The sequence below is a fragment of the Mytilus edulis genome, chromosome 9 (genome assembly GCF_963676685.1).
Source record: "Mytilus edulis chromosome 9, xbMytEdul2.2, whole genome shotgun sequence".
Lineage (NCBI taxonomy): Eukaryota > Metazoa > Mollusca > Bivalvia > Mytilida > Mytilidae > Mytilus > Mytilus edulis.
Window position 1 is genome coordinate 68,645,357 of NC_092352.1, and position 9,921 is coordinate 68,655,277.

Below are 9,921 nucleotides of genomic sequence, written 5' to 3' on the forward strand. Positions count from 1 at the left end.
GGGTGATCTCAGGTGCTCCGGATGGTTGAGCAGATCCTGCACCACATGTGGCACCCGTCGTGTTGTTCAAAAAAGGAAGTGGATTTTAGTTACGACATAAGTAACATTTCGATATCATCTGCGAAACGGTTATTTGATAACGGTCACCCACCTCGTGATGGCGTCCGTAAACCTATAAAGGGGTAATTTCAATATCACAATTTGGATTTTTTGGTTAAATAGCTTCCATGTAATCTATGATGAAGGAGTAAGAATGCATAGCCAATGAGTTTTTGGACTCTCTTAATGATCATTCCCCATTTTTTTGTAAGAAAAATCGAAGGAAACAAACAAAACGATACAAAACAACCCTCTCTATAAAAATCACCAGCTAACCAACACATTCGACAGCCAAGAAGTAATTACTCCCAAATATGCACAAAGTTTATACTAATGTTATGAAATTATAATTCGGTGTTTATGGCCAAATCAATCAAAAAGTGTGGTGGTTTGCTGATTTGTTTGATATTAAGGGGGTAGACCATGGTTTAGGGAGATAACTATTTAATTCAGTAATGCGTTTGTAAATGCCAAGTTTAATTAAATTATTTTAAGCTTTTACATGAAACAGATTAGAAATATTCTCTGTTACCTAGAAGCTTATATATTGATGACAACGGTTGACACAAACATACTGATGACTTAAAGAGCAATTTATCACCACATAGTTTAGCACTTTAAAACCAGGTTCAATCCAAAATTTCTACATATGAAAATGCCTATACCAAGTCAGGAATATGACAGTTGTTGTCCATTGGTTCTATGAGTTCAGTATATTTGTTATTTTACTTTTATCCATCAACCTAGTTCTACCTCCTTAAACTACACATAACACTCTGTTTGTCAGATGATTAATCAGGTTATTGAAAAAAGAGGGACGAAAGATACCAAAGGGACAGTCAAACTCATAAATCTAAAACAAACTGACAACGCCGTGATACGTTCAAATAAATATAACCTGAAGTATACTCAAATGAATGCATATTCATGAATACATATATTATGTTGTTCAACTTAAACTAATTCATTTTGTTTTTATTAACAAAACAACAGTAGAAATGAAAAGATTAACGGTACCAGTATTACTGCACCAAATACGCATGTCGACAATAAAGTTTTCTTTTGTGACGCTTGAGCCTAACATATTTTAAATCAACAACCCACTTGCAACAGAATGTACCAATTATGCATTTATATTCATACGTTAAGAAGAAACGTTGGTGCTGATAAAACCAAAAAAAAAAGTGCTGAAAAAGTAAAATAACAAAACTACCAAACTCTAAGGAAAATTCAAAACAGAAAATCGTTTATTAATGGACAAATGCACAAACCAAAACACATCAAAGGAATGGAAAACAGCTGTCATATTTCCGACTTTGTACAGGCATTTCCTTATGAAGAACCAAACTCAAACAAATGATAAAATGGCTTATACTGTTAGTACTTTTGACTTCGTTAAGTTTTGACCTTAAGTGATGACATGGAGAAGATTAGATAAGCATTTTTTTGTTTGGTCATCTTTCTGAAAAGATAATTAGTGTGAAATAATAATATTATTGTTTCAATGATTTTTCGAGTATTTGGTAACAACACGTACACTTCGGAATAACGATAAAATCACGCGAAGAAAAAAACCTTATGGCTATCATATTACTAGCGGTTTACATCACCAAATGAGTATTACATATTTCAAACTTTTTTCATCTGATAATTCAACAAATAATCATATTCTAGAAAATATATTTTTGATATATTTTAAGATGTGCATATGTGTACGTCTCACTGACTATCTGAATAAACCTGACTAACATGAATTCCATCTTGTTTTGTTTGTTACCTTGCTTTTCTCTTTCTAATAGATTTCGTGATTGGGACATCAGTAAACTACTGTTACCTTTATTTATACGTTCAATAACTTTTTAAAACCGAACTAACTTTATCCTTAAAAATAAATTGAATAATTTAATCAACAAAATTCAAATAAAAAGTTTTAAAATATATTTATAATATTCTGAGTCGTATGCATTTTTAAAGTCAAGCAAACCAAATTTACAATAAGTTGAAGAAACATTCCTTCCGTTGAAGACAGTATATTGCTCTCATGAAGACTTTTGGTTATTTTCTTGTTTGTTTTTATCTCATTGACATCTACTCTGACATTTTCGTCATTACTAAGTAACTTAATATCGGCGATCTTTAACTTTGTAGTTGTAGCTTTCAAACTTTTTTCATCTGAGCATAGTTTTGTGTGGACGTAGCGAGCGTCTGGCGTATAACAAATATGTTTAACCTGTTACCTTTTGGTGGTTATTATTCGTTTGTTTCTCTGTCTTATATTTTCTCCCATTTATTTATTGTAGCCCTGTCGTATAATGTTGTCATTTTAATGTTATAATTATCACTACCATTAAAGCGGAAGGTTTGACATGCCACAAAACCAGGTTCAACCAACCAATTTTTCATAAAATGCCCTGTACCAAGTCAGGAAAATGGCCATTGTTACATTATTGTTCGTTTCTGTGTGTTTTACATTTCGATGTTGTGTCTCTGTTGTGTCGCAGTTCTCTTATATTTGATACGTTTCCCTCAGTTTTAGTTTGTTACCTGGGTTTGTTTTTTCTCTATCGATTAATGAATTTGAACAGCGGTATACTACTGTTGCCTTACTTTAATATGCTCAAAATCTGTTACCCTGTCTGCAACCTAGTTTTAGATGCAAACAAAACTAACCAATACAAAAACAAAACGGAACTCTAAACCATATCAACGATGCTAATATACATACAATCTATCACATATAGAAGTGAAAACAATCATGTTTTCAGTCTTATAAAAGGACGATAAACTCGACAGACCTGACATCACTTTTTCATTAAGAAAGTCAAGATATTTGATAGATAATAGGTAAATGCCCCCATACGAAATATACTGTACACACAACGTGATTCTCATTTATTTGGTGTACTAGTTATTAAAGGTACCAGGATTATAATTTAATACACCAGACGCGCGTTTCGTCTGCATAAGACCCATCAGTGACACTCAGATAAAAAAGTAGCCAAGCCAAACAAGTACAAAGCTGAATAGCATTGAGGACCCAAAATTAAAAAAAAGGGTTGTGCCAAATACAGCTAAGGTAATCTATTCCTGGGATAAAAAAATCCTTAGTTTTGGAAAAAAAAATCTAAGTTTTGTAACAGGAAAGTTACTAGCCAGTCAAAAAGTTTGACACTTTCGTATTGTCGACTGTCACTAGGGAGGATTTGCCTTCAAGCCGCCTTGTTTTTGTCTTGATTAGCCAGGCTTATGATGTAATCTGATCTACCGAATACTTAAACACACATTAAACGCCGTCAACGCTAGTATGTGCCATATTTGGCTTATGCAACAGTATTACGATTGTTCAAATCTTATTAAACACGTGAGAAGACACACATTAAGGTAACGAACAAAAACGTTAATCAAAGGAAAGCTTTTGTGAATAGCAATATTTACTGAAAAAAAATAAAACAACACGTTAAACATTTCCGTAACACTTTGCTGGAGAACAAATATACTGTTAACCAACTGATTTTCGCAAGTAATTTATATTCTCAATTTCCGCAAGTGGAAAAAATACCGCGAATATGTAAAACTTTGAAATAAGAAAATTGCGTTAAATGGTCGCGAAGTTGATAACCTATCCGCAAGAATAAGTTTATTAACAGTATAAAGACATTCACCTGAGTCTGTATGAACTGGATATAGTTTATTGGTCCTTACCATGTTTTAGTTCTCTTTATTTGAGATAATTAGCCATCTCATTAGCTATTCATGGGAGCTGTAATCTATGTTTATAACATTTAGGGTCAATTTTAGAAGAAATTACTTACTTGTCATCTATATCTATCAGGCGATTTCTGGTTTAACAGGTTTCAGAATGTGTGTTGCGTCTGATTATCATTAAACGCAAACTTTTAGTGATAATACAGTGTTTGAACAACTAGGCTAAAGTATGCGTATTTGTACAAAAATAAAAAATCTAAAATCTAAAATCAAAACCAAATCATTATTGACGATTCAAATTTTATAACGGTAGATGCTTACCCTTTCGGCGCATCTTGTTTCAACGGAAAGTATTTGATCAATTCCTAAAATCAAACCCTTAAACACATCAAACAAATGGATAACAACTACCATAGTCCTGACTTGGCTTGATGTAGAACATGGTGGGTTAAACCTAGTTTTAAAGTAAGCTAAACCTGTCACTTGAATGGCAAACTCATAATATTGACAATGTTGTGTTAGCTTTAGTTCCAGCTACAATGGATGACTTTCCGAAAGGATAAAGTTCAGGAAATCAACTAATTTTCCAACTTCTGAGTTTGGTATTTTGCATGGTATCTGCTTTATATGCATTTTTTTTTATTCTAAATTTGTGTATATGGTTTCAACGACTTCCCAATAATGACTAGTGTGAGTAAAATAATTAAACAATAAATTTGTCACACTTCATTTGAACTTTGAATTTACGTGTACCATTATTTCCCCCCCCCCCTTTTTACAACTGTAGCAAAGTATATCATTTGATTTTTTTTTATATTCAGAAAAAAACGCTGTTTCAAAGCAGTTTATGGCTGAGCATTTTTAATAAGGTTGTTTTTAGAATTAAACCCCAACATTTTGCATAAGGCTTGAACGACTTTAAACATGTCATACCATATAATGTGAACGAGTCGCTATGTTTGCTATTGATAAGATCCACCATATAGCGTAACGTCAGCAGATATGTTCAATCAACAACCGACTTTTGCCAGTACCGTAAGAGTAATATAATTGAAATTTTATGCGGCTGTTATAAAAGAGGGACGAAAGATACCAGAGGGACAGTCAAACTCATAAATTGAAAAAAAACTGACAACGCCATGGCTAAAAATGAAAAAGACAAACAGACAAACAATAATATACTTGACGCAACATAGAAAACTAAAGAATAAGCAACACGAACCCCACCCAAAACTTTGGCTGATCGTAGGTGCTCCGGAAGGGTAAACAGATCCTGCTCCACATGTGACACTCGTCGTGTTGCTTATGTAATAACAAATCATGTAAATAGTCTAATTCGGTAGGTCATATTCATGAACGGGAAGGGGATTGTATTCACGACGTAAGGAATTTATCTGATATCATAAGTGGAACGGTTATTCCATAACGGTCAACCAACTCGTGGTGGCGTCCGTAAAATTTATTAAGGGATGATTTCAACTTCACTATTTGAAACTCTTTGTTTAATAGTGAGAAGTTTAGATAGTAATCAAAAAGGTTTATCCTACATTTTCTACATAAGGAAATCCCTGTTCCAAGTTCGGACTATGACAGTTGATATCCATTCCTTTTTGGATTTTTCTTGGAGTTTATTTTTCGTTTTATGTTGAAGCTAATTAATTGACATAATTGATTTGCATACTTGTTTTAGTTACAGAAAATAATGGCTCAGTCTGTTTAGTAAGAAACGTTGAGAAAACTGCACAATAAAAACCTAACAGATCAAAGTACCGTATAGCGGGTTATTTTCGCGGAATGCTAATTTTCGCTTAAATTCGCGGATAAAACAAAATCGCCAAAATAAATTCAGCCAATTTAAAAGTGCACATGCAAAGTTATTCTAAAAAGTCTTGAAATCCGTCAAAATAAAAACCGCCATAATATTTGGTATACCTTATTCAATGCAGATCGCGAAATTTTACAACCGCGAAAATAACCCGCTATACGGTATATCATGACATGCGACAGTATTCGTTGAAATCATATAGAATAAAACATAGCTTGATTTCTATCGCCCCAAAACAGCGTAAGATTAATCATAGTTGAAGTGAATTTCCATATAATGTATCTTGTGCGAAATATAAATGATTTGGATTGTTTGACATTTTTTGTTGTCTTTATTCATTCATTGTTTTATTTTATTAATCACTATTATTTATGTGGTATAAGTCTATTAACCCCTACAACACCTTTTTATTTGCGATATTGCATTTTTGTTTCGTTCAAAATTACATATATCCGTATCTATGACCATACTTGATTGAAACTCAATGACCTTAAACAAAATATCGAAATCTTACGGAATTGTTGATTTATAATGCTCCCCTATGAGGACCTGTTGAAATGAATACTCGATCAGATAGATAGTTTTTCGTTCTATCTAGCTTAGCTTGTAATTAATTCCACTTTAATGTAGTATATTAGGTGTGACGTTCGAAATCTTTAATTACGAACAACGATCAAAACGATTATTATCTCTAAAGACCTTCTAATTGTTTGACAAGCTAACAAATTATGACGATACATGTTGTCTTCAAGTTTAAATTCGACACCAGTGTCTTGATTTCAATCCATTGATAGCTCTAATCTTCACGGTAGAAATAGCTAGATGAGTTAATCAATTAAAAGGTCAAAGGGTAAATAGACACAGGAAATGAGTATCCCGGGAAAGGTATAAGAATATTACATCTTATTCACCCAAGACAAATAGTAAGTATCAGAATAAAAAATCACATCTGCATTTAATTTCGTGGTAAAAGGGTCACATTTTCGAAAAAGACTGGAAACAAAATAAAATTTGACGAAAAAGATAAAGTAAGATTGACAGTTTTACCTATGCATTGCAACAAGGTCGTTTTATTACTAGTATTTGTTTGGTTCAAATTTACCAACATTATAGTTTGAATTCGGTTAAGTAACTATTTCCTATGGCATCGAGGTTGGAATGCATACCCTATCATTTGATTACAAACCAATGCAAGGTGTGTTAGTTCTATATTAAACAGGGGTCAATGCATGTCATTTGTTATTGTTGAAGTGGAAACACATCTGCTGCATATTCGTGCATGTACAAACTAAAGAAAAATTCCGCAAGAAAGCACAATGTGAGAATTTATCTGTGACAGAATAATAAACTCATCACAGAAACGAGTATTTAAATTTCTTATTTGCGCCAGACGCGCGTTTCGTCTACGAAAGTCTCATCAGTGACGATAAAATGAAACTAAAATTAAAAAGGCAAAATAAAGTACGAAGTTGAAGAGCATTTAGGATCACAAATTCCTAAAACTTTTGCCAAATATAGCTAATGCCAACTATTATTGCTGAGGTAGAAAAGCCAAGCGAACAGTTTTTTTCTTTTCTTCATAAAGGTGGTATTAAGATACCAAAGGAAAATGAGAAATGGGACGTCGAAGACAACTTTTTTTTTATAAAAGTTTATCATTCATTTTCCAATAAAATAAAATTCTATCTTATTTCAAACAGGGGAAGATTACATGGGGACATTTTATAAAAAGGCCGAACTTAAACTGATTGCAAGAAAAAAGTCTTTACATATAGACATTAAAATTCAACCTTCCAAGAAACAGCCAAGACCAAATAATTTCTGGGCAGCTTGAACCCCATCTCAACACTTGGTGAACTGGTGTGCTCTGGTAGTGAAAAATAGAGGCTACAGTAGTTTAAAGTTGCTCAACTTTTGTAAAACACTCAGTACATGTATATACATAAATTAGATTCCACGGTATGTAGTGGCTGTTCAAATTTCACCATTAATTTAGAGAATACAAATCAAGATAAAAATAAAACTGACAAAAAGGCATTTTTGATATCATCGTCTATATATTTGGTGTTTGAACAAGTGTGGTCGCTCACAAATTAAGATTTGTTCAAACCTTTGACACAGAATTTGTATCTTCGAATCCAATTCAAATAAAAACAATTGAGGGATTTGAATTAATCTGAGGAAATCCGATTCCTCGACAAGGTAAATGTCTCTTGATAGGATTGCCTCAGTATCCATGCAGATCCACACTATATCAAAAAGTCACAATAAGGGATAGGAGACAATAAAAAAAAAACAGTTCAGACAAATATTTGGATAGTAAAAGATCTGATATTGTGACACCATGCATCTCTCATGCGAGTTGCGACAAATCACTTCATATCGGTGAAGCAATCGGTGCCAATGGCAGCAAAACAATGTATAGTTTCTATTCAAACGTAATATCCTCATGTTGAGCTCTATTTTTTTCTCGAAAATTTTGATTCTGACAATTGGAATGTTCGAATCGTCATTTTTATCATAAATCCTAGTTTGAAGTGATGTATCTGTGTCAATATCATGAAACAGATCGAGATATGAAGAAAACCTTGTAGTGTCATTAATGTCTTTAATGTTAAGTTTTATGTGATATGGTAGGCACTAAGACATCGAGAGACATGAAAGCATCAATCTATCCGATAGTGATATGAAAGAGTTTAGGCAAGTATTAAGAATATACTTAGGTGAGGTTTTGGAATTCGTGTCAATATTCGGACTCCTTTGTGTTTCTCCATACATAACAAGGTAAAATATTTTGCCCCATAACACCCATTTTTTTCTTTCATATAAGACTAAATAGCTTTTGAAATTTTGCATCCTCAATGCTCTTCAACTTTGTACTAGTTTGGCTTTATAAATATTTTGATGTGAGCGTCACTGATGAGTCTTATGTAGACGAAACGCGCGTCTGGCGTACTAAATTGTAATCCTGGTACCTTTGATAACTATTTACACCACTGGGTCGATGCCACTGCTGGTGGACGTTTCGTCCCCGAGGGTATCTCCAGCCCAGTGGTCAACACTTCGGTGTTGACATGAATATCAATAATGTGGTCATTTTTATAAATTTCCTGTATACAAAACTTTGAATTTTTCGAAAAACTAAGGATTTTCTTATCCCAGGCATAGATTACCTGAGCCGTATTTGGCACAACTTTTTGAAATTTTGGATCCTCAATCCTCTTCAACTTTGTACTAGTTTGGCTTTATAAATATTTTGATATGAGCGTCACTGATGAGTCTTATGTAGACGAAACGCGCGTCTGGAGTACTAAATTATAATCCTGGTACCTTTGATAACTATCTTGAAAGGTCATTTACCAAAATTTTAGAAGATTCTTAATTTTCTTTCTTTTGTTTTGGACCCAAATAATACCTATGCAAACATAAGGTAAAAGTCCGAGTCAGCCTTTTCCCGCCATATTTTAAATCTCAAATATCTCGAAAAGGAGGTCCATGACCTATCAATATTTTTAGCTTATTTTTATCCTTAAAGAATGCTCTACTAGCGTTAACTATTAAGTATAAACTCTTGATCAATTAATTTTCACCTTACCTCACCTAAGTACATCCTTAATGTTCTACGTGTAACATCTACGAATTACTCATATTCTACGGGAAGCATGAACAAATTGCTCATTTTCTACCTGTTACATCTATTATAAATTGCTTTTATTTTACGAGTAGCATATACAACTCGTTCACTATAGTGATTTGCGGTTTGTTGTTTTGTGTTCGACAAAAACAAAGAAAAAAAGCAATTCAAATTCTTTTCGTCACCAGCTGTCAATGTAGACATACGTTAAGTCAATAATAGGCATTCTTGTTGCAGTTTTCTATGATTATTTGCTCCAATAAATATCAATACTTCTACCTAGTGTAGACAGGACTCGCTGACTCCAATTTAACTTTTAAACAATAGTCTAAAATGACTATCAATATTAAAAGGAAGCAGCTTTAAATCTATCAAACAATCTACACTTCATAAATAGAGGAAACACAATTAAAATTACCATCAGGGGGGGGGGGGGGGGGGGTAACATGTACAAAAATGGATATAAACCTAAACAGATAAAGGATCAATCTAAATCTAATACTCAGGATTTTCTACCCCGTGGATTAACGTAGCTGTATTTGATTTGGGAAAACCTTTCGGAAATTTGGATCCTCAATACTCTTCAATATCGTATTTTATATTTTATTTTGCCTTTTTAACTCTTTTAGTAGAAGCGTCATGCACTGATTAGTCTTTT